The sequence below is a fragment of the Sander vitreus genome, chromosome 8 (genome assembly GCF_031162955.1).
Source record: "Sander vitreus isolate 19-12246 chromosome 8, sanVit1, whole genome shotgun sequence".
NCBI classification, from domain to species: domain Eukaryota; kingdom Metazoa; phylum Chordata; class Actinopteri; order Perciformes; family Percidae; genus Sander; species Sander vitreus.
In genome coordinates this window covers 25,690,075-25,714,448 of record NC_135862.1, presented here as the reverse complement: position 1 = coordinate 25,714,448, position 24,374 = coordinate 25,690,075, and the positions used below count along the sequence as shown (strand labels likewise).

Genomic DNA, 24,374 nt, shown 5'->3' with positions numbered 1-24,374 from the left:
AGGACTTGACTTAAGACTTGGCTCCTCCTGACTCAGGGTAACTGTCCTGTGAAACCACTAGCAGGACTGGTGTCATTACTGTGTGCATACATATTCAACTTTTACTGCCTCACCATTTAATATGCATGCAATGCCATTTGGCTGCTTCATAGACTCATGCATTCATAGTTATGTGTTTTATAGGTCTGTGTGTGTCCATCACACATGAAGTCAAGATGTGTTTTGAGCTCTGAGGCATCAGTTCCAGTTAATCTGATGATGTCAGCAATTATATTGGCTTATGCGTTTTACTGGTTTTCAATTAAAAACGGCAAAATCCATATGACATTTAAAGAGTATTATTTCACTTATACCAAGCCTTCTTTCAGAGGTCTTGCATGTCCAAGAAAGTCCTAAATCAACGAAACTAAAGAAACAGATACTGCATTTAGATTATCTTTAGTATTTTTTTAATTTATTTTTTTAAACAATGTACTTTTGCTTTATACCCAGTTATTATCCGTGGTGATCTTCCTATAGGCTATGTACTGTATATCAGTTAGGTTTTAGCCTGGACAGCTTTTGCAACAAAATGCAGCTGCTGTTTATTAACTTTTTCCAAAAGAATGTTTGGATCTGTGTGTTTTTATTTTATTTGCCATATTGTTTTATTTAAACATGTTCTTCTCATTAGAGCTCAAATCTGGTCAATTTGAAATGGTAAATACTGGAAATGAACCCCCAAAACATCTTAGCATGGTCGGATGAATCTCTACAAACATTTCAAAGTGAAAAATAATAGGCAAGCCAACAATTTTATATAATTCTGTTGTGCTTAATCTGAAATAGCAGCTATTATTTCATGATATTGGTGATATTAAGCATTATACAGATGACCATAATACTGACCAATAGCAATAAGGACAATTTTGTCAAAATCATCTGTTTACTCTAAAACAAATCATCAATCAATAAACACAATATTGAATTGAACTTTATTTATTGTGCACATTAAAGAAAGTCTTACTCGAAAACCAGTAGGAAGAAGTATCATGCCCTTCTAGTTCTACACCTGTCCCATATTAATCTAATCAACACTCGGTCAATTACATAAGGCCTCAGCGTCCATTCCCACAACCAAACCATTATGTTCATCCTCTTAACAGACAACACAACTTCAAAATATGACTACTGTACTCTACATGGTATTGTAGTCACCCACATAATAGTTTGTGTTTGGCATTTCAGTAGATTGTTAAAGATTGCAACGAGAGAACATTGCCATTGCATTTTTTGCTTTGCTATAAAATATATACTTTGTGCATATGTGGCAAGTTTGAAAAAGAATGTTTACTCATTGAGATTTGAACACTTCAAACTAATTTGCGGGTACATTCCCAAGTTGCTGAGTCATGAGGTCACTGAGTCATCGAGTTGTTTTTGCACTCAGACAGTAAGACGGCAGCTAATAAAAAGCTCCTTAACAAAGATGCCAGCCTGGTCAGACAGAAATGTGCAAAATACTCAACAAAACTCACAGTTGTATTGTCTGTAATGTCTGTTTTCCTGGTTCAACAGCTGCTAATTCGTAAATAACCACTTTTCAATTTCACCCCATGCTAATTGGTCCACTTTTGTTTTGCACAATTTTTCTGAAATGAAACTACAAAAAAAGTGTCAGGACATTTCTTTTCCTTTAGTCGTAATTCTAAAATGTAAACATGGTACCAAACATACTTGTCATTCTTGCCCCCATTTGCACTGAATCTCTAAAAAAACCCAGGGGATTGAGTGTATGTTACTATGCATATGTCTAGACCAGCCAGTAAACTTTAAGAGGTGTGCTGATCAATAACAGCTGTGTGAATGTTCTCTTTGTGCTGCGCTACCTTGGTGAACAAATGTTCTTGGAGCCGGAAGGCCTTGGTAGAAACACTGTAGTGTCACAGCAGGCCAATATAATGCCGAGGGACGCACCAGTATGACAGAGGGCTTTTACATTGAGATGTTCAGATGGAGCAACCAGGTCGCTGTATTGTCGCTCTGCCTTGGGGCTGACAGGTCTGTTGTTTCTTACAGAGGTCATAAGTGGCTTCAGGCATCTATTAGGTATTTCCTGTTCAAAGGCCTGACCTGCTCTTACCCCATATTGTGATTCTTCTCCCTCCCTCGCATACCCATGGCTGTATTATACAAGCGGAGTGTAAAGCCGCTGCAGCATGCTATCCAAAAGGCCATATGTTTGCATGAGATGCAAATGCAGTTGCTAAAGTTGGTAATCGTATTTCTCTGGTTGCACTCTGGGCATCACGATCAATTATTTACGGCAAGAAAGTTCCCAGATGTAAGTTGTATGCCGGTCGTGCGAGTGCTTAAAGCTGCCAAATCCTTGCAGTGATTGATCACCGCCACATTTGTGTTGGTGTTCATCCAAAGCTGTGTGTGTCCCAGCCTCTTCTCTTGGCGTTGACTGTGTGTGTCATTAAAATGGAATACCTGGCTACTTGGGGAAAAAAAAAGGTCCAACTGCAGTGTGAGTATAAACAATGTTTTGTAAATCGGAAAACACACACTCTGGGATTCATATTGTCGAAGAGAATGCCCTGTGCCATGGCTGTGATGCATGACATCTCATCCCCCATATACTGTAGTAGCTCTTAATGTGATCGTATTTGACGATCTGATCAGGATGCCTGCCTAGGAGAATATAAATAGTTTTATCTCGCCCACTTCAGTCTTCCTGTTTGGAACGGGAACTACTCCCGAGGCTACAGAGCTGTCTGGCTCAGTCTGGCCGCACTGCAGTACTCTCTCAGGGTAAGATATCAGTCCTAACAATGTCAGACGTGCAGGCAAGCCAAGGGGCACACAGGGATTCAGGCAAGCAAAAACAATGAACACAGTGGCTACAAAGCAGTAGCTAACAGGGGGAAAGAAGGGCAGGCAGGTGTCTCCTGATCAGTTGTGACCACAGGACCGCATTAGACAATGACCAGATTTACCTTTTTTAAATTGTATATACTTGTAGTGTATAGTGGTTAAAAAGAAAATAGCACTATTCCCTGAATCCCTGTGGTTACCGTTTTACTGTAGATGTCCCTATACCGTTTTCAATGATCAATGTATGTGTTAGGGCTACAACGAGGGATTTCTTTCCCTTTTCGATGAATCTGACGATTATTTTCTTGATTAATGGATTTATTTTATCTATGAAATGTTAGAAAAGCGTGAAAATGCCCATGGTGACATCCTGTTTGTCCAACCAAAGTCCAAACTCAAACATATTTAATTTACTATCAAGTAAGGCAAACAAAAAGCAGCAAATTCCCACATTAGAGAAGCTGGAATCAGAAATTGATGTTTGTGCTTTGTAAATGACTTAAAATCGAAATAGTTGCTCTCTTATTTTTCTGTCGATTTGACTAAACAATCCATCGACTAATCGTAAAATAAAAATATATATACTTTGATCTGCAACGTCATGAAGATGTACAACTTTGATTGGAATAAACTACATAACTCATCATACTTTATTTTAAGTGTTAGTTCCTTTCTTACATCTGTATTCTGGTTTGGATAGAAATATGATATGATACTCTGTTTTAGGCTCTCATTTCTTTATGTAGCCTAAGTGTTGTGAAATCTTGCTGGCAGATTCCATTGTCACAGAGAAATTGAAAAATAAAAGATTGATGAGCAAAGCCTAAAAACAAGGCGGGCCTGGGATCTAGAGAAGGGAGAATAGACAGCCGGGAAGGGAGAGGCAGTACTAAGAATATACTGGAGGAGCTTCTCACGCTCTTGCTTTCATCACAAGCAGCTGAAACCTCATGGGGATATCCCTCCGACCTGCCTACTGCACCCATTTATACTGAGAGCTAGGGGATCCAACTTGCATCCACTTGCTATTTAGTATTATGAAACCAACCCAACTTTACAAGCATCCCTATGTCAAACTCTTATGTCAAATGATCCTTGAAAATATCAGCAATAACAAGGTTAAGGTGCAACTGAAAGTCAGGCATTGCTGTCCAGCTGGCTGAGGCTCTTCTGATGTGTAATTATAGCAAGCTTTGACATGACTCGCAGTGAACCTTGAGATTATATGTACCGTAGCTCAGCAGACAAACTGTCAGTGTCGTTCTTAACACATCATTCATTTCAACGTGAATGAACATTTGCAGTGCACGGCCTGGGGGCAGGTTTTTCTCTTTTTTTTTCTTGTCATTACCAGACGTGGCTGCTTCAGATGTTTGACTTTATAGTTGTTTTCCGGTGATACTTCAATCCTTAATGCCAGATACCCAACAAGGATGACTTTTAAAAGAGAAAATTTCAGCATGCAGTGCTGTGTATTGTCGAGTATATTATTATAGTATTTCAGATCATGGATCAATTTCCCCTCGCAGCCCCTAATGAATCAGCTCGAAGATTCTCGATTAGATGTTGTTCTCAGAGGTCTGCTGAGTACTGGCTCCAAACACATAAGACGTGTGGTGGGGTGTAATTCCCTTCTTTTGTTCTTTGAGGAAAAGAAAACACTTCTTTTTTTTTTTGTAATCACACATGAAAGATTGAAAATGAGGAAGGGAAATGTCAGCTCCTCCTGGCCTTATTACTTGTACCCCACAAGATTATAGTTTTGAAGCTACAACAGAAAATTAAAACTAATGTCTTGTTGACTGTGTTTGGCATAAGCGAGTAATAGGAAAATCCATTTAAAAGAACTGTGTACCCAGCTAACATTTCCTCCTTTGTTTCAATCTTTCCCTTACCGCTTTCTTCCTATAGATCCCCTCCTGCCACCCTCTTCTTCCTCTTTATTCTATATTCTATCCTCCCATAATTCTTTCCAGTCAACTGTCTTGTAGCAGAACTAGACTGCAAAATGTCAAGTGGAGCACCTACCCTGACTTAGTGGTGGCATGCCTGCCTGACCAGAAATTCAATGAGTAGTGCAAGTGGAAAGCCTGCAGGGTGTAGACACGCTCTGCACCATCCGAGGCCACCGGCTCAGGTTTTAGACTAGCAAGCTTTGCACCAGACAGCCACTCAGTCTGCTTTCTTGTGGAACTCTCTCCCACACAATGTCAGTCACAGCACACAGGGGCCCGGGGCCTGTGGTTTAGTGTGAGATCATAGGACACATTCTGGTCTCGTCTGCACTGTCAACCTGCAGTTTCCACAAAGACACTGAATCATGAACACAACATACTGCTACGCTCATAAGTCACCTAATGTATGAAACGCTGTGGTTTACTCATCTTAGCATGTCTAAAATAGTCATCTGTAAAAATAAATCTCAGGCAGTTGGACTATTTGATGTTGTGACAGTTATTTGCCTAGTGGTCAGAAATGGCATCATTTGCATGCTTGGCAAGTGCTGCGGCATGGCCTATAATTTTCCTGACAGTTCAGTGCATACTGTCATCTCCAATGGTAAAGATTTGTCCAGATGCTACATTAATAGCTCTGCCTGATGAGAAAGGCGGCCGTGCATAGTCACCTGGCTTTGTGCGTCATTCATTGTAGCATTGTGTTCAATAGACATGTTTTTAATATCCATATCAACCACTGACAGTTGTTTTTGGGTTTGTGTTGAACCGCATTTCCTCTTCCACTCTGGCGCTCTGTCGTTCACAAGCTCACGTAACTGTAAATAACTGTCACGTAGCTCTGTCATTCTCCAAACATCTACCTTTTAACAACCTACTTTTCAGCTTTTTATGCTCTGGGATTTTTACAATTAGCAGCTGATTAAATCTGCGTTCTCAGCCCCTGTTTTTCTTCCTCTGTTTGACAGGCTGTCACAGACGAGTTGGAGAGCCCACTGCCTCTGTTTCCGACCACATCTGAGCCGGTGAGAAATTACGCCACTTTCCACTCCACTTGGTTTGTAGTCCCAGCCTCGGGATGGCCTAATTCTGTCTTTACCCTATCAAGCTGCAATCACTGCTAAGTGACTGTTTGTTTGCAAACGATTACTCTCAAGTGAGGTTGATGAACCTTTTTCCTTTGGGTCACTTTGTTTTAGTTTTTGGATGTGCTCATGTATAAGTCAGGAAATGAAGATGTATTAAAGAATAAGATAGAATGGGCCAGGTCACACAGTTTTGGTCCTGACCTCTATAGTGGGTAGTTCCCAGTTTGCTCAAGGGTGTTGTAATAGAAAAGACAATGGACCTTCCAGGAAACACGCTCCTGGGACTAAATCACAGATTGTTTAGGGCTGACTTGCTGCTCTGGTATGGGTCTGCTTCCTGTCCAACTACCTCCAAACCTTTGGGTGGGTGACTACAGGAAATAGCCCCTTACGCACACATGCACACATGCACACACACACACACACACACACACACACACACACACACACACACACACACACACACACACATACATGCCCTATGCCTTAAATCTTAAGGACATGACTTGCAGCGTTGCCTGGACCAGTAATTGGGTATAGGCATAAATTATTTTGAACCATAAGGGCTGCAGACACACATGGAAAAGCAGCCAGAATTTTCTCACCATATGTGGTCACTAAGGTAGCTAAGTGTCAGCAAGAATAGTAAGTGCCAGACATTATTTGCCCCATACTTTTAAGTTTGCATCTTAAAATGCCTTTTTGCTGTCACATCTGTCGAAGTTATGTCAAACATACCTTGCTATTGTTCCTGTTTTTATATGTTCCCGCTTACTACACATGATTATGCTGTTCACACTGTGACACAAGAGTGGCTCTGCATCGTGTATATCTCAGTATGCTAATTCATGTGTCAACGTTTGTGGAGTAAGTGACATTGCATGTAGCCTACTGCCTGCTATTTCTAAATGCCACAACTTTTTGAGTAACCGACCACTGTTGGACTGCTTGTATCTGAATATTTGTTTTTTATATACTGTGCAGTCATGTCATACTATTAAGCTGTCTGGCCAATGGTGTTTGATCTGTGCACTTTAGCTCCGAGCTATATTGTGCTCGCAGAGACACATACTTGAGTGTGTTTGGAAGCACACATCAGCAATACAGATACAGAAAGCTGCAGGAAAGTGTTTTCATTGAGCCCAGCAGCAGCAGTTTTGTGTGTTATCTTCACATTGATCTGACCCTGAACTTGAGCTTAGACAGCCTCTGGATAAAAAACTTGTAAGGAATAACAGCGGCCATTGAGTGGCTCGTGTCTTAACTCGCGGAGCTGGGAGATATGTATCTCTTACAATAGCATTTATTTAATTCCATGGCAAGTGGTAACGCTGTGTGAAACCTAATATTAGAAAGACCTCAATATAATACATTCCAATACAACAATTCCACAAAATACATTGCTGACATAAACACAACTAAAGTAGTCATTGAACATTTCAATATGAAGTGTACTTTCTGGTAACTCGGAGCAGATTTACACTGAAAATATGAATGCTAAAGAGGGGGAATGACATTAGCTGCTCCCCTCTGTCATGTTGCGATCCTGAGGTGTGCTAACATGAATAAGGCAGCACTCTGAATCATGACTATCCATGTAAAACAGGCACCAGGTGCCAACCAGAACAGAGTGTGAAAGCGGGCTGCTGCTTTACATTTTGGGTCACACTGTTCAGGACAGAGTACCCAGTCAGCAGTAAGCCGTGGTGAAGCCTCTAAGGGTGCTTTGCTCCAAAAACTCTGTGTTCCTTAAATGTTCAGAGCTCAGGTCAAACACTTTAAATATAATGAGACGCAACGGCTTTACTTGGTCAGTAATGTTAGTGGATTGTGCAGTGTGGCAGCGACCTCTGGCAGGCACTGTGGGTTCTGCAGTCAGAAGCATGACATCTACTAATGTCCCGATGTATTTAAAAACAAATAGTGGCGTAGTTGCAGAAGTGTTAGCAGATTTTAGCTGAATACGAGGCATAAAGACGACTCACATCAACCATTCACAATGCAGAGCAAAAGATTCACAAACTGTACAATGTTGCTCTTTTTTATTTCAATTCACTGGCAGTAACATCTGGGTCATCAGTTAGCTCTGAGTAATAAAGGAGGTCGTCCATGGAGACTGGCTGGTCTGGACAGGCTTTTGCTGGAGGGGAAAAAAAGGGAAATTAATAGCCCACGTTGTCTCTATAAATCCCTGTGTGGCAGGGTAGATGCTCAGCCACAGGAGAAGCCTGTTATTTTCACGCTTATTCACTTTGCTTTTTAAATTCTGGTCTCCATTTTCTCCTGTAGAGAGGTCCAACAAGGAAAAGAGTTAATAGTCTGGTCTTTACATTCAGGCTGACTTTCTGTCACTCTGCTGTTTTAGATTGCTTCACTTTTCTCAGTGACAGATAATCCTCCGATCTCATTCTGTCAATTTACTGAAACTATTCCTGATACTTAAACTGCAATCACATTTTTTCCTTCAATGGTGTATGTGTGCGCACAGGTGTTTATACTGCCAGCTGGTGTGATAGTGTGTTCCTTTATGTAAAAGTGTCCTTTTGCTTCTGCTCTGCTTGCAGCTTTAGGTTTCACTTTGGACCACTGACAAGTGAGACTTTGAACACACGTTATTCCAGAGTTGGCAACTGACAATATTGGCTCAGAAAAATAGGATGGAATTTGTAAGAATTTAGCTTGTGGTCATGACCGTAGCCTATGTATTACTGACAAGTGGTTGCTTCACCTAGTTCTCGAGAGGTTTTTCTGTTTGTAAATCAATTCGCAATGACTGATTACATCTAGGGATGCACCGATAACCATTTTTTTCAGACCAAGTACAAGTACTAACAATTGGGTACTTGATACCGAGTACTGAGTATCAATACTAGTACTTTATAATCCCGCTGCGGTCCTGACACTGTTTTCAGACACACAGTTGATTTTGGTCTGCTCTGATATTGTTGTCAATTAGAACAAAGCAGTGTTTTCAAAGTACCATGCCTTTTTTTTCTATTCAAAGTGAGAAAGTGCAGCTGAACGATTATAACTGCGATAAAGGCAGCTGGCCTGAGCTCTCTCGCCATAGTGGTGTGAAAGTGTGGTCACTAAGGTAGCTAAGTGTCAGCAAGAATAGTAAGTGCCAGACATTATTTGCCTCATACTTTAAGTTTGCATCTTAAAATGTCTTTTTGCTGTCATATCTGTCAAAGTTATGTCAAACATACCTTGCTATTGTTCCTGTTTTTATATGTTCCTGCTTACTACACATGATTATGCTGTTCACACTGTGACACAACCGTGGCTCTGCATCGCATATAACTATATATATATTTATATATAGTATGCTAATTCATGTGTCAGGCCTACTGCCTGTTATTTCTACATGCCACAACGTTTTGAGTAACCGACCACTGTTGGACTGCTTGGACTGGCTCGTGTCTTAACTCGCGGAACTGGGAGATATGTATCTCTTACAGTAGCATTTATTTAATTCCATGGCAAGTGGTAACACTGTGTGACACTTAATATTAGAAAGATCTCAATATAATACATTCCAGTACAACAATTCCACAAAATACATTGTTGACGTAAACACAGACGGACACAGCAGTGTTTTCAAAGTACCATGCCTTTTTTTTTCTATTCAAAGTAAGAAAGTGCAGCTGAACCTTTTTTGAAGAACAGTTTACACCGATTATAACTGAGCTAAAGGCAGCTGGCCTGAGCTCTCTCGCCATAGTGGTGTGAAAGTTCATAACTGCTGGCTTCCATTTGTTTTTCGTTTAGTTTTATCTAACATGAGCTGAGTGTCTGTGACATTGGCGAGGATGTTTTCTGGCTTTCAGTTTGAGGAGAAAGAAATGAAAAGTGTTGAGGGGTGTCAGGCAACACCACTCAGTGCACAGTAAACCCTGAGAGAGGAAAGGGGGAGCGGGAGAAAGGGGAGGATGAAGAAAGCGTTTGTTGAAGGAGAGGGAAAAGGGCACTTTATTTCACAGCCCCAGTTATGTTTTTTCTGTAAAAACATCAAGGCTTTGCTTCACTGCGCTTCACAGCACGGCTCCCCAGTCCCTGCATTTGATGGCTGTGCTCACAACACACAACACTGTCGCTTTGGCAGGGTCAAATGGGTTCAAAGAGGATCCTGGCCTTTAATCAACCTATAAGGGGAAGTGATAAATGTGGGCTTTTTGGCCTTTTATAAAAAGGTGTTTTTTTTTGTTTGTTTTGTTGTACAAAACCTGCATATCTATATCACACTGCCTGTTTGTGATATTAGAGTTTGATCTTTGAATGTCCTTTAAAATGTATATGTTTGAATCCGCCATAGTTCAATGTCAAAGGTGTTACTGGGATTTTAAAGTGCTTGTCAAAGGTAATTGTTTAAGGTGTGTTGAACTACTAACATGAATATTTTTGGCCTGCAGAAGCTGATACACGTTGAGCATGTCGACCTTGAACGGAAGGTTGTATCTTTATTTTCATTTTTATAAATTAGGCACATTTCAATGTCTCTCTTGCGCAAATAAGGGTTTCTTTGCAGTGAAATTGAGTTTTGGCTTGCTTAAAACGTTTAAGTGTACATATCAGGTTTTGTTTATGTAATGATAAACAAGCCAGCCCACTTCTTTTTACTAGACTATGGCTGCTTTGAGGACATCGAGAGCATCAAACTGGGTCAACGCAAGATTTCTTTAGCTTTTAGCCTTTTAGCTTTTCCTAATTTTAAAATTTTGCTTGCACACCTTCCTTCCTTCCTTCCGTCCTTTGACATAGTTAGAGTGGCTCTCTACCAGCAACTCCAAGTGTGCCTAATGAGCTCTTACAATGGACACAGATGAGCAGATGTTAATCTCCCACAACTTCTCCGTGCTAATGTTGGTCTTCAATATCAAATGACTTATCTTTCCCTTCCTCTGCAGCAGAAAGGCTTTGCCCTTGAAGTGCCCTCAGCTGCTTTGACTCCACTTAGGAAGACTGTTTGTGGTTATGCATTTCAAAAAACCTTTAGGGGGTTTAGGTTAAAGACCTAAAGCAGGAGCAATACATTATAAATTGTACAAAGATAAATAAGATGCATTAAAATGGCAAAAGTTTATCATGGTCAACGACGTCTCTGCTTGTAGAGGAGTGCTGAACTTTCCTTCAGAGTCTCTAAAACGTTTTTCAAAAATATGTTATGGCTTGCGTGAACTCACTGCAGCACCAGCTATAGCCCACATTGTAATGACTGTGATTCATTCATTCTCTGTTGAATCAACTGAGCTAAATGGGGTAGCTCATCCAAACTTTTCTCTCGCTGCTTGTGTGCCAGTTGTGGTTGTTCAACATTTAGGCCTGGTCTCTTGTGAGGACCGGGATAGCATATAAATCCCCCAGAGTCACTGATGAGTGACGTTTTAGTGGCTAGTGGAGAGCTTTTTAACAATGCCTATGAGCATTTCTCTCCCACTCTGTGTCTCTGAGGTAGAGAGAGAGAGAGGTTTAATATTCATGCAGACTGTGTCACAGAGCCTCCTGCATACTGCCTGTCACTTATTGTGAGATTTTGCTAACCATGACCTAATGGCTCCACTCTCTAGCACCATGTGTCGCTCCCATTCATGTTAAAGCCCCTACCCTGTCAAATGCATACCGTAACATGGTATAACAGCAGAAGAGGCATCGATTGTTGCTGCAGAGAGAGAGAGAGAGAGAGAGAGGCAAATAGGGAAACTGCCATATGCCAGTCCTGTAACAGTCCTACTTAAATCACATATGAATGCTGAAGAAGCAAGTATCTTTAATCAGGGGCATGCAGGAAGTTACTGCTCTGAATCATCTGACAAATAATCACCATAACTTTGCCTCAAAGCAGCTCTCCCATTCTAACATAATTATGCCCTCATTTTCTTGCAGTAATAGAGTTCCAAGCTGAGTCGGGGAGACAGCCCTTCAACCAGAGTGCCATGACAACATTATCACATATTCTGTGGGCCGATCTAAATAGTAGTAGATAGACCCTTCTAATAATCACATATCTTCATATCATCAGCAGAGAGAAATACGGTATAATGCACACACTGTATTGTGTTGTTAGTATGTGTTGAGGGTAGATCAGTGTTGAGACATGAATTAGTTCCTTTGATGAGAATTGATTGCTTTAATATTCCATGTTAGCATAGTATGTTGAAGGAAGAACAGCACTGATGAACACGTTTCCTTGTAGTGTGCGCCATCTAGTGAATTTTGAGCGATATAACATGATTTTTTTTTTTAACAACTAATAGACTCTGCTACTGCTTTTCAGTGTGCGTCTTTCACGTGATTACTTTTGAAACATCCTGCTGTACTGCTGATGAAATAAGCAGTAGCACTGCACTAAGATACAGGCATGATTGGAAAGACAAAACAGCTTGCAGAGTTAAATAACAAATATCTTATCTTACGAAACGGTTATCGATTTGAAGACGTAATCCAACCCTCAGGGCTCTTAAGTTGTTGTGTAAAAATATCTAGTAATGCACTCCGCATCAAACCTCTAACTTCATTACAGAACTCCAAGGAAAGGTCACACTTTCTGGTCATCCCACTGCATAGAGAAGTTCTTTCATGGTTTTGTTGTAGGTGTTACCCGCAAAATCAATAGTGTTCAAATCGACACTTTCAAAAGGTATATTTGAAAAGAGACCAAAAGGAGGAAGGAGAGAGAAAATGGAGATACTGGGTGGGATGGAGAGAGATAGTGAGGGAGAGAGGGATTGTTCACTAGTGGATAATTGGAAAGCAGAAAGGTGAGACTTGAGTTCACATGGTATTAATACAAGCTGTTCCAAGCAGCCATTTATCTGTAATAGGTACTAGGCCAGTGTCACTGACTTAAAATCAATTTTCTGATAGAATTACCTCAAGAACAAATTATCGCAGTCATTGCCTGCTGACATGAGCCCTGTGTTCTTTTTGACACCACTAGAGGCCAGTGTGACCTGAAGTGTGCACATGAGAGTGAGTGAAGATGTCATGTACTGCTTGGATGGGTAGGAGGGGAGTTTGCAGTATGCTTTATAGTCATGCCTGCAGAATAACTGCATGGTGCAAAGCTTTGGCTGGTTTCTCCTTTTAAACTAAATATCTTTCTCTATTTTTGTTCCCCTTCTCTCGCTCTGTGTCTTTATCTCTTCCTTCCCTTCGCATTTCAACCTGGTTCAACCTGTTCATGCTATTTGCATAAGCTGGCTCCAGAAATCTGTGCTTACCCCTGTGTATTGCTCAGTCAGAGTGAGGTAGCTGTTCAAAAGGAATAGCAAATGACTCCATTGCCCTCATTGACACATGTCAGTCTATTTCGGGCTCAACAACTGACACTCTCATACATGGCCAAGTAAGAACTGATGATCTGCGTGCTGAATCGACCCCGCGACGTCAGTCTACCACTTGGTTAGGAGAGTGACTTTCAACAGGGCAGGGCACTTGATCCTCATGCCTATGACCCATCACCGAAGTGTATATTCTAGCCTTGTGTCACGCTGCTGACAACACTCCACCGATGGAGGAGACATACTGGGATATCAAACATGTGATCTGACCTGATGTGCTAGCAGTGGCATTTCTTCACCCCCAGCCTCCAGCACCTCTCTGCCCATAACAGGAGCCATTCTTCAGCCGCGTCTCCTTATTGATCCCCATTTGGCCAGGGTTCATTCTCTCCTCGGCCCTAAGGTCGTCCACCACTGACCCCTGCTCTCAGGATGAGAGGAGCCGTAATTGGAGGGGGATCGAGGTTGAGAAAGGGGGGGGGGATTTGAGAGGCAAGCCATAGAAGGGCCGAGAGTGAGCGAGCAAGAGTGGAGCTAAAGAGACAGAGAACGTGTACGAGAGCGATTGGGCAGCTGGGTAGAGACAAATAGCATTAACTGGACTTGAGTGCTGAATGCAGGGGCAGGAAGGGCACTGCCAGCCGCGGAGGCCTGTGGCCGGCTTTCACATGACTATCTGTATGCCGGGACGCTAGAGAGTAATAGAATCCCAACGTGATGTGCTGGGATGCTTGGGGAGGGGGGGGGGGGAGTAAATTTAGCCACAGCCGCAGGCAGGCAGCTCCGCGGGGCTGGGGGGGGGGATGTTTGCAGCTCTGGGGCCTTCTCTGGCTACCCCTCTCTGGTCCTCTCTACCCTTCTGGAAGATTCATGGAGGGCAGTGCTGCAATCACAATATGAATCACCTCCTTTCCATACCTTAGCAGGCTTAATGGCCAAATGGTGAGAAGTATCGCATTGCAATGTGATGGCAGTGGGTGTAGGGTGGGAGATAAGTAAGCCACACTTTATTTCCAGGCTCTGTTAGGGGAGCATCTGTTGGCTTGTGCGGCTATTGGATTTCAAAAGCAATAGCGCATGTCATAAACTGATGTTCTATGAAAATAATGAATATATTTGTCATGATTGATATACAGCGGTTTCCCTGATGTTTGTCATTCAGCCAGTTAGGCTACCATAAAGCTTTGTTTTGATGCCAAACACGCAGAATGAGATGGCGTCTCTGAATGTCAGTGGTTTTGTCCTTAAATGCATCTGACATTCCTCCCTCTGCATAGAGTCCTAATCAAGCCATGCTCCTGACTTCTTACAAACCATTAAGGAATATCAGGTGAAGATCAAAAGAAGGCGTCATGACTTTGGAGTGTTTGTATTCAAGTTCATGTAAATCTTTTGTCTTTGAAATGAACCCTTTCTCTTTACAAAACTTTACAAAAGTGAATTATTCTGATACCTATGTGAAAAGGAAACAAATATAAAACTATTGTTTTCATTTTTAGGAATTCTGTTTATACAGTAGCTCACTTGTTCAGGTATGCCATGCATGCCAAAATAAAAGCCTGTTGTGATTTTCTTTTTTTTTTATTTCGAAAAGGTGTTGGACCAGGTTAAGGTGTGTTTGTAAACATCCCATGCTATATTATAAAAGTATTCATGTTATTATTCTATCTATTCAAACACCAGGAACGTTCATTTGTGCAACTCTTCAAGGGAATCAAAGCGTGTACCTCACTGATGCAGTAAACAAAAATAACTCATAATTAGCTTGGAGTGGTTGGCTCCTCACCAGTTTGTATTTTTTTTATTATCATTTATCCTCTTGATTTAGCTTTAATTACTGTTGCTGAAGATCAAATAGCATCAGAGGCAATCATATTTCCCATCTGCAACAGTTTTCATCACATAGAGCTGGCATTTAAACAATCAAACATTTATCATATCTTGCTTGTTTACTCCAGCAAAAAAAAAAGATTTCTCAACCTATAGAACATCTGACCATAGTAAGTCATCTGAGCCAATTACCTTGGTGTTCATACTCTAAAAAGTGGAAACTGTTTCTGTTTGTGGTCAATCATCCACATTGTATTCATTTTCACGAACCATTGGCAGACTGTAATGCTTGTTGTTGTTTATAATTGCAGGTTTATGGTATAGCTGTATTATCTCAGATGAGGGCTGCAGTCCTGAATAACAAATACTGGCCATCTGTGCAGTTTGTGGAAAATTATGGCGCAAATGATTTAGCCATTCAACGCAGATAGAACTCAGGCCATAAAAAAATAATTCAGTGTTAACCAAATGTTGTTCTCCACTTTTCTTTTGCCAAAAGAGCTGAGGATACAGACTTTGAAATGACTGGAGGTTAAAATAGAACAATGCATGTTGTGTGAGTGAGTGGAGTGTCAACAGCATGCTTTATTTCTTTTCCTTGGTTTCTATTTGTTTTTGGCAGGGCTGGCCATTTGCCTCCTGGCCTGAATCTCTCTGACAGCCCTGAACAATAGCTGAGCTGGTCTGTTGGCAATCTCATTTTCATTTGGAAAATGGCAAATTCTTGTTAGAATGAAGTGACTTATGAATTAGTGGAAATAGTGGTATAAGATAAAGAGTAAAAGTAAACCTGGATTCCATCTGCATTTTGTAGTAATACACGGCCATGATTGTTTTTCTGGTGTGCTGTCCTGTAATCCTGATTTATGATGAACAGATGATGCAAATACTTGGCTTTTTTTTTTGCTTCATTAAATGTGGATATGAGTATTCTGGGTGAGCTAAACTAAGCCCCAAATTCACAAGTCCTACATTTTGGCAAAGAGTTGATAAGAAAACAAATTGATGGGGTTTATTACTGCTAATCTACAATCACTCACTAGTCTGCTTTGTTTTTTTTTCATTATCATGTCTTTAAAGGGTAGAACCAAAGTCATGCAGAGACTCTGTCAGATATGTTTACCTATTATTTGGCTTTTTAACAACCACACCAAACAACAAAAACACACAAACAAGTTTGTTTCTCTTCAAGAAACACATTTTGATAAAGAAAAAACAATGAATTTAATGAAAATAATGCATTACATAATGATTATTTAGTGATAGTTGCGTTGTCTTCATAGAGCATATGGGGCATGTCTGGCATCATTCAAATGGTCTGCATTATAAGCCGTACTAACGTGGAGCATCAAACAGCAAGTATAAAACTAATGTATTCACCCTTATGCAAATTACACAGATATAGTGGAAATGTACTATTATTACTGGGAACACATTAAGTAATCAGTTATTGATTTTATGTTACCTCAGTCTTGGCAGCCCAGAGTAAATGTATTTTCTTAGTTGAATCAGGCTTTTAGCCATGAACATGGGCCTGTACTATTCAATGTTGTATCCTTTTATTCATCTGTTTCCAACAGGGACCTGAAATCATTTTTAGTAACAGTATTTCTTAACCTGGATTTAAGCTTTGTATGTTCCTCTTTTATTTGATGGGTTTTTAAAACCTACTCTAGGCTGTCTGTCGTATCTATTAGGACTAATCAGCTCTCAGTACATAATGTGTTTAGATGAAAATACGAGAACATCATCGTAATATTTATAAGATGGAAACGCTTACTCTTCAGATGCGATGAAGCATCTAATTGAAAATGCTACAGAACTACAGTGTAATTTCTTTGTAGATTTCTGTAGCATTTTCTCATCAGTGAAAACTATTGTATCTTAGCACATGACTTGTACCTGACAGACAGCTCCAGTTGCTTCCATGAGGTCAGCAGTTTTGAATCCTGTTAAAGAAGCTGTGATTGCATATAGCTCATCATCAGCTGCCCTGTTCCTGCTTTTGTTCTTGCCATCACTTATTGAGGAATGAGACCAATTCTTTTAATAACTCATTGTCTAGACGGACTCATCCAGACTGTGGATTCTGGCCTGTACAGCACTGGAGCCACAGGTGTGGTAGGCAGACGTCTCCAGCTCTCTCCATTGCCTTGCCACTCAACCCAACTGGTCGGTGCCTGGGTGGTCAGCGGTGGTCAGTCAGACTGCATTGTTACATGGTCAGCATCTGACTTTTGAGGACTGTCCTTAAAATGTACAGAGCTTGACATTAAGCTTTTTGTTTAAGACACTTGCCCATGTTTTACTTGCCCGATATTATAATTTGTTAACTTAGAAAATATAGGGTGAGTATTGTTAAATTGGGACACTTTTTGAAAATTTGAATGGAACAGTTTACTGAATGTTCCTAATGTCTGACACACACATGATACCTTTTCTATAAACATCAACCCCCTTACTACAACATGAAAAAGAAAATGTATAAAAAGAATAATTAAACACAAAATCATGATTCCATCTCAAACACAATATGTCCTGAGACCACTTTTTTGCAGGCGCTACTGGCAAAATGGGACACCTTCATTGGCAAATGGGACACCTTCATTGGCAAAATGGGACACCTTCATTGGCAAAATGAGACACCTCATATGATACAAAAGACAGACGAGCAATTTCAACATTTAATGTCTTCAAATAAGACGTATATCCTAATAAAATACACAGCCAAAGTATAGCGTCGCTACAACATATTTTTTCCATACTTTTCCTTGCTCTTGCTTCTCTTGCTCCTGTCTTTTCCTGTTCCCTTCTCTTGGGTTTTGGTGTTTTAAACTATTCATTTACTTATTTATTTAAAATATCTAAATATAAAAAAAATTTTAAAAGGTTTTTGTGGCATTTTAGGCCTTTATTAGATAGGACCGCTTTAGACGTGAAAGGGGATAGAGAGGGGGAACGACATGCAGCAAAGGGCCACAGGTCGGAATCGAACCTGCGACCGCTGCATCGAGGACTAAGCCTCTGTATATGGGCGCTAGAGTGGTGAACGGACCGATTTTTCTGTCCGAGCCCGACCCGAGCCCAACAGGCATTAAGATATTTATGTCCGAGTCCGACACGGTTCAAATCTCCTTTTTTTTTTCCTCATATTAATGACACATGTACGTTTGTTTGTGTGGATAGCCCGCTTTTATTAAGCAACTGTAGGAAGGCAATCGGAAATGTCAACAGATGAGCACATCAGCGTACACGGGGCAACAAGCGCACGTTAATAAGCTGTTTAATTTAAAATGTTCAACGTGTTAACCTTTCCTGCTTGTTTCGCTTTCCGACCGTGATCAGAAAACCAGGGGAGACTCGTTACCTCCAGGGCCGACGTTATAAAATGAATAACGTTGGGGTTAAAATCCCGTTTCAGGTGAGCAAATGAATGAACTTGGCTTTCAGTCTAGGGTTAATTTCGGACACCGCACACACTGTGTACAAAACTTAAACTTATTCCACCAACTCTGCTCGGTCGCATCTACATGTCTGCTTCCTCTTTCTCTATCTCTCTTCTGCCCACTTTCCACACACACACGCACACACGCACGCACAAACACGCACTGAACCCTCTTAAGAGCCGCAGCACCATTTTACGACATATCGGGCTGATGTGACCGAGCCCGACCCGAACCCGAACATCATTTCTAAATATCTGTCTGAACCCGGCCTGGCCCATCGGGTACCGTCGGGTACCATCGGGCTCGGGTCGGGTATCACCACTCTAATGGGAGCACGCTCTACCAGGTGAGCTAACCAGGCGCCCTTAATAATTTTTCTTCACAATATTATACATCTCAGTTCTGGTCTCTGGTTATTACTGCCTTTTCCTTTTGCAGGGTAGAATAGCTAGCGAGAGCTTTCTGAATTGAAACGTTTCTTCACTTACCAGTAGTTCCAGCAAGCTAGCTGACATATTTAGAGAACTTATACTTGATCTAGTTTAGAAAAATGATTTATCTGATGATAGCAAGTGTTTTATGATCCTCAAAAACAGTTTTTCCCTCTCAAAATGACAAAGAGCAGTGTCCCATTTTGACAATAATAGTGTCCAATTGTAACATAGGCAACTGGTAAAAAGGGACACTCAAAATAAGCATTTTACAAAAAGGTGAAGGGCTTTTGGAATTGATTCATAGTAATTATTAACCATTTCAAAATATATTGGAACAAAACAGTGAGTGTTGGCTTTTAGATTTCTAAAAGCTTAACAATATTTAGGTCAAAACGCAAAGGCAGTTTTGCCAGTAAAACTCTGCTACCACTCTGCAAAAGGCAGACCGGTGAAGATCCGGTCACCCACTGCCAGCGGACTGTTTGGAAATGAATTGAACCGCTCCGGTCTGCTGTTGTTGAAGCTGCCTGTGAACATCTTAGTTTTATACATAATAATATAATATATATACAGTGGGGCAAAAAAGTATTTAGTCAGCCACCAATTGTGCAAGTTCTCCCACTTAAAAAGATGAGAGAGGCCTGTAATTTTCATCATAGGTACACTTTAACTATGAGAGACAAAATGAGAAAAAAGAATCCAGAAAATCACATTGTAGGATTTTTAATGAATTTATTTGCAAATTCCTCGGGAAAATAAGTATTTGGTCACCTACAAACAAGCAAGATTTCTGGCTCTCACAGACCTGTAACTTCTTCTTTAAGAGACTCCTCTGTCCTCCACTTGTTACCTGTATTAATTGCACCTGTTTGAACTTGTTATCAGTATAAAAGACACCTGTCCACAACCTCAAACAGTCACACTCCAAACTCCACTATGGCCAAGACCAAAGAGCTGTCAAAGGACACCAGAAACAAAATTGTAGACCTGCACCAGGCTGGGAAGACTGAATCTGCAATAGGTAAGCAGCTTGGTGTGAAGAAATCAACTGTGGGAGCAATTATAAGAAAATGGAAGACATACAAGACCACTAATAATCTCCCTTGATCTGGGGCTCCACGCAAGATCTCACTCTGTGGGGTCAAAATGATCACAAGAATGGTGAGCAAAAATCCCAGAACCACACAGGGGGACCTAGTGAATGAACTGCAGAGAGCTGGGACCAAAGTAACAAAGGCTACCATCAGTAACACACTACGCCGCCAGGGACTCAATTCCTGCAGTGCCAGACGTGTCCCCCTGCTTAAGCCAGTACATGTCCAGGCCCGTCTGGAGTTTGCTAGAGAGCATTTGGATGATCCAGAAGAGGATTGGGAGAATGTCATATGGTCAGATGAAACCAAAATAGAACTTTTTGGTAAAAACTCAACTCGTCATGTTTGGAGGGGAAAGAATGCTGAGTTGCATCCAAAGAACACCATACCTACTGTGAAGCATGCTTTGGGGCTGTTTTTCTGCAAAGGGACCAAGACGACTGATCCGTGTAAAGGAAAGAATGAATGGGGCCATGTATCGTGAGATTTTGAGTGAAAACCTCCCATCAGCAAGGGCATTGAAGATGAAACGTGGCTGGGTCTTTCAGCATGACAATGATCCCAAACACACCGCCCGGGCAACGAAGGAGTGGCTTCGTAAGAAGCATTTCAAGGTACTGGAGTGGCCTAGCCAGTCTACAGATCTCAACCCCATAGAAAATCGTTAGAGGGAGTTGAAAGTCCGTGTTGCCCAGCGACAGCCCCAAACATCACACAGTAGATCTGCATGGAGGAATGGGCCAAAATACCAGCAACAGTATGTGAAAACCTTGTGAAGACTTACAGAAAACGTTTGACCTCTGTCATTGCCAACAAAGGGTATATAACAAAGTATTGAGATGAACTTTTGTTATTGACCAAATACTTATTTTCCACCACAATTTGCAAATAAATTCATAAAAAATCCTACAGTGTGATTTTCTGGATATTTTTTTTTCACATTTTGTCTCTCATAGTTGAAGTGTACCTATGATGAAAATTACAGGCCTCTCTCATCTTTTTAAGTGGGAGAACTTGCACAATTGGTGGCTGACTAAATACTTTTTTGCCCCACTGTATGGCGAAAACTCAGCTTAAAGCACAATGAGACAAAGTTTATGTTGTGTTTTCAAAGTGTGCGGCGAACATAGGCGGCGACCTGTGACGACTGCCCCACTGTCATTTTCAACCAATCACATAATTTGTCCCGCCCCAGCTGTTAGCGACCCAGGCTATGCACAATTCACATTGAAATCGACCCTTGTCTACCCTGATCAAACCCACCTGGAGGGTTACCCCATTCAAACATACAGTCGACCTGGGTGCAACCCTGATTGACCCATCGGTGTGAAAGGGGTATTAGGTTAACAGTAAAGCAGTGTAGCCTATGTGTCTAGGTCTATTATTGTGAAGGGTTAGAACGGAAAGAGTGTTCTTGCTGTTGCTGGCTTTTTGTGCTCCTGGGTTTTAGCTCACTGGACGAGTCTGTCGCTGAGCAGCGGCTCTCACTCACAGGATTACTTGCCTAATCGGACAACTGCATGAGGCATTCCAATTGCCCGAACACAGTTTATTGCCCCAGTCAAGCGGTCAAGCGTTAATGTCATGCCCTTTGCGAGCCCTGTTCGCAAAGCCAGCATGTAAACAGTTCGCATGTACAAATCATTGGGCAGCGGACAGTGAATTTAGCCGACAGGCAAAAGAGATCAAAACAAACCTACCTTCGTTTACAAGTTGAGCAAAATTAAATTATAGCTAAATATTGATAGAGGGCATCAGTCTTCAGCAAACAATTTAGACATTTTGCTTTTTTGGCAAATCACATTATAGTAACGATTGATCAGCAACACAAAAATGCTACGTAACTGAAAGTAACCCAGCCAGCATTTTAAAATGTGTTGTTATTATCAGCTAAAGTGTAAGCCTGTTTTACACAGGGATGAGGCTTTTCATGCAAACCTCCCTCTTAGCTTGGCGCTCAATCTCTGCCTGGGTGTCAGTGCCAGACAGTGAATTTATATGCATTAAAGCTAAGCGCTCAGGTGTGGAAGAAGAGACCTGGCATTTTGCAGAGAGCAGCGTTGAGAAAGTGGGGTGTGAGTGATGAGGGATTGGCCCGACACTGACACTTTGAGTCAGCCTTTATTCAGTGTGTACCTTCTGTCATCATGCGGCCGCCACTACTTTCATCTCTGTCGCGCACAGAATGCCATAACTCCTTTAGCAACACCCACAACAAATACAGACCAGTCCCCCTTCAAAACACAAACATGTTCTGTACCATGTGTACCTTTCCATACAATTGCCTACCATCTGGGGCCACTGTTGTGTGGCATTTTAATGGATATTCATCACATCATGATTTATGCTTTGACTTCTGTACTCAATTGCCATTCAGGAGATCCTCTAATAGGTTGTTCCAGGCCAAACTCTAGACCTCTGGGAAGATTTCATGTCTTCATAAGTCATCTTTGCATTAATTTATTTTCTTCTTCTTAATAGCTCCAACAGGTTATTGGCCCAAGGTTTTATTTTACTATCACCCTAGAGAAATTGCAGGATATAAGACAGAAAGATGAAGGTGACACTTGGCTCTAAAATTAATCTTTTCCAATGAGGAACAGTCACACACACACACACACACACACACACACACACACACACACACACACACACACACACACACACACACACACACACACACACACACACACGCCTGGTGACCAAGGATAGAGAGGTTGTCGTATGCGGTTGTAAAGCCCCTTGAGGCAAATTTGTGATATTGGACTATATACAAACATGAACATCTGGAGAAAGAATAGCCACCCCAGTCCCAGACATAAGGTTCTGCACAACACATCGTGTCTAGATCCCCCTCAGTAGCCCCTGGTGAGCTCAGAGAGACATTTTGGTCACCAGGACACCTAAAGGACAAACAGTGGCCAGATGCCAGGGAGACGGCAAGGCGCCTAATTCATCACTACCCCTTGCTGAGCGACAGACTGGAATGACACTCACATGTAGTGTTCCGTACCCATATCTCTCTTTCTCTGTGTCTCCATCTCTCTCTCTCTCTCTCTCTCTCTCTCTCTCTCTCTCTCTCTCTCTCTCTCTCTCTCTCATTACATGGAATAGCTCAAAGAAGGCTAACGTGGCAATATCATAATTAGCGGGGCACATTAAAATCGGAGCCATGAAGCGTGTCATTAAAAATACACTGCTGCAAGCCACCTCCATCTTTCCAGACTCCCACATGCGAAAAGTGCTTACAGTCTCGCTGTGGATTTATCAATGCATCCCTGCAATTTCCTATTTGTGTTTCCTCTCTCATGTCCTCCTCATGCAGGCCGATAAATAGGCAGCACTGGACTGACTTGGGCCCATCAGTCACTCTTGTCAATCCTTGAGGGTTATTCGAAGCCGCACGAAACGTCCTGTCCCATCCGCAACATGATTTAGCCATAAGAGGAGAGGCTCCAGACATCTCTGTTCTTCACCGTGTCTGTTAGGGCACTGATAAATAAGAACCACATAAAGGGGGGCGTTAAGAAAGAGGGCTTGAAATGTGTCGTCTCTGCCCAATGTTCTTATCCTGTTATTCCTGTTGCGGACTGATAGTTAAAAGGAGAGAGAGAGAGAGAGATTGTGTGATGATGTGTTGACGTGCCTGGGAACTGGATTTTCCTCAGTCACAAGGCAGCTGCAGAAGTATATGAATCTCTCTCTAGCTCTCTGGCTGCCTGCTCAACACTCATCATCAGATGATGTAGCTCTCAATCAGCTGACCTTGTACATGAAGGGCTCTCCAATTTGCTGTTATCTACCAAGCTTACTGCTGTGAGTTCCCCTCTTATACTCTCCTGTCTACTTCCCCTCCATCTTGATCAATGAATCCCAGTATATCTCTCTTTTTTTTTTTTCAATTTCCATTTTTTTAAGTGTACCATCAGACCGCCCATGTATCCATCCAGCAGTGAGCTCCAGTATTAATGTCCCCGCCATGACGCGCTTCCTCAGGCTATATCTCATTTCAGCCCTTATCAACTGCAAGCCTCAATAATGCCGGGCTCTTTTGAGAGACTTGAGGGAGACAAAACAAATGGCAGGAAGCTGGTGTTTCATGTGCATCTGTAATTTGTCACACAGAACTTGTCCCTTTGATACACACAAACACACAGCTACAAATACCAATGCCAGAAGGAGTTGTTCCCTTGTCTCTGCAATGCAATCTGACTTCAGACTCTCTTATTTAGTGGAGCCTGCTGGTGCTCTGGGAATTTATATGAAGTCCAGTCCTCCATTTGTAGGGGAGGACTTACAGACCCATGGTAGTCCCTGTGGAGGGTTCAGCGGATGTGACTGTGTCTTTGTTTGTTTTGAGAGGACAGACTTAAGATGTCTGAGCAGAC

At 41.6% G+C, this 24,374-nt stretch overlaps 1 protein-coding gene across 4 annotated transcripts in view; it reads left to right on the top strand.

Moving 5' to 3' along the window:
* Positions 1-24,374, top strand: part of tspan9a (tetraspanin 9a) — a 186,672-nt gene that overhangs the window by 16,280 nt on the left and 146,018 nt on the right. For 2 of the 4 annotated variants that reach the window (XM_078257654.1, XM_078257655.1), the window contains exon 2: positions 5,783-5,839. The exons of the other annotated variants lie outside the window; for them this stretch is intronic. The gene's annotated coding sequence lies outside the window, so the exon portion shown is untranslated. The remainder of the gene's footprint in view (positions 1-5,782; positions 5,840-24,374) is intronic. 4 annotated transcript variants of the gene reach the window in all.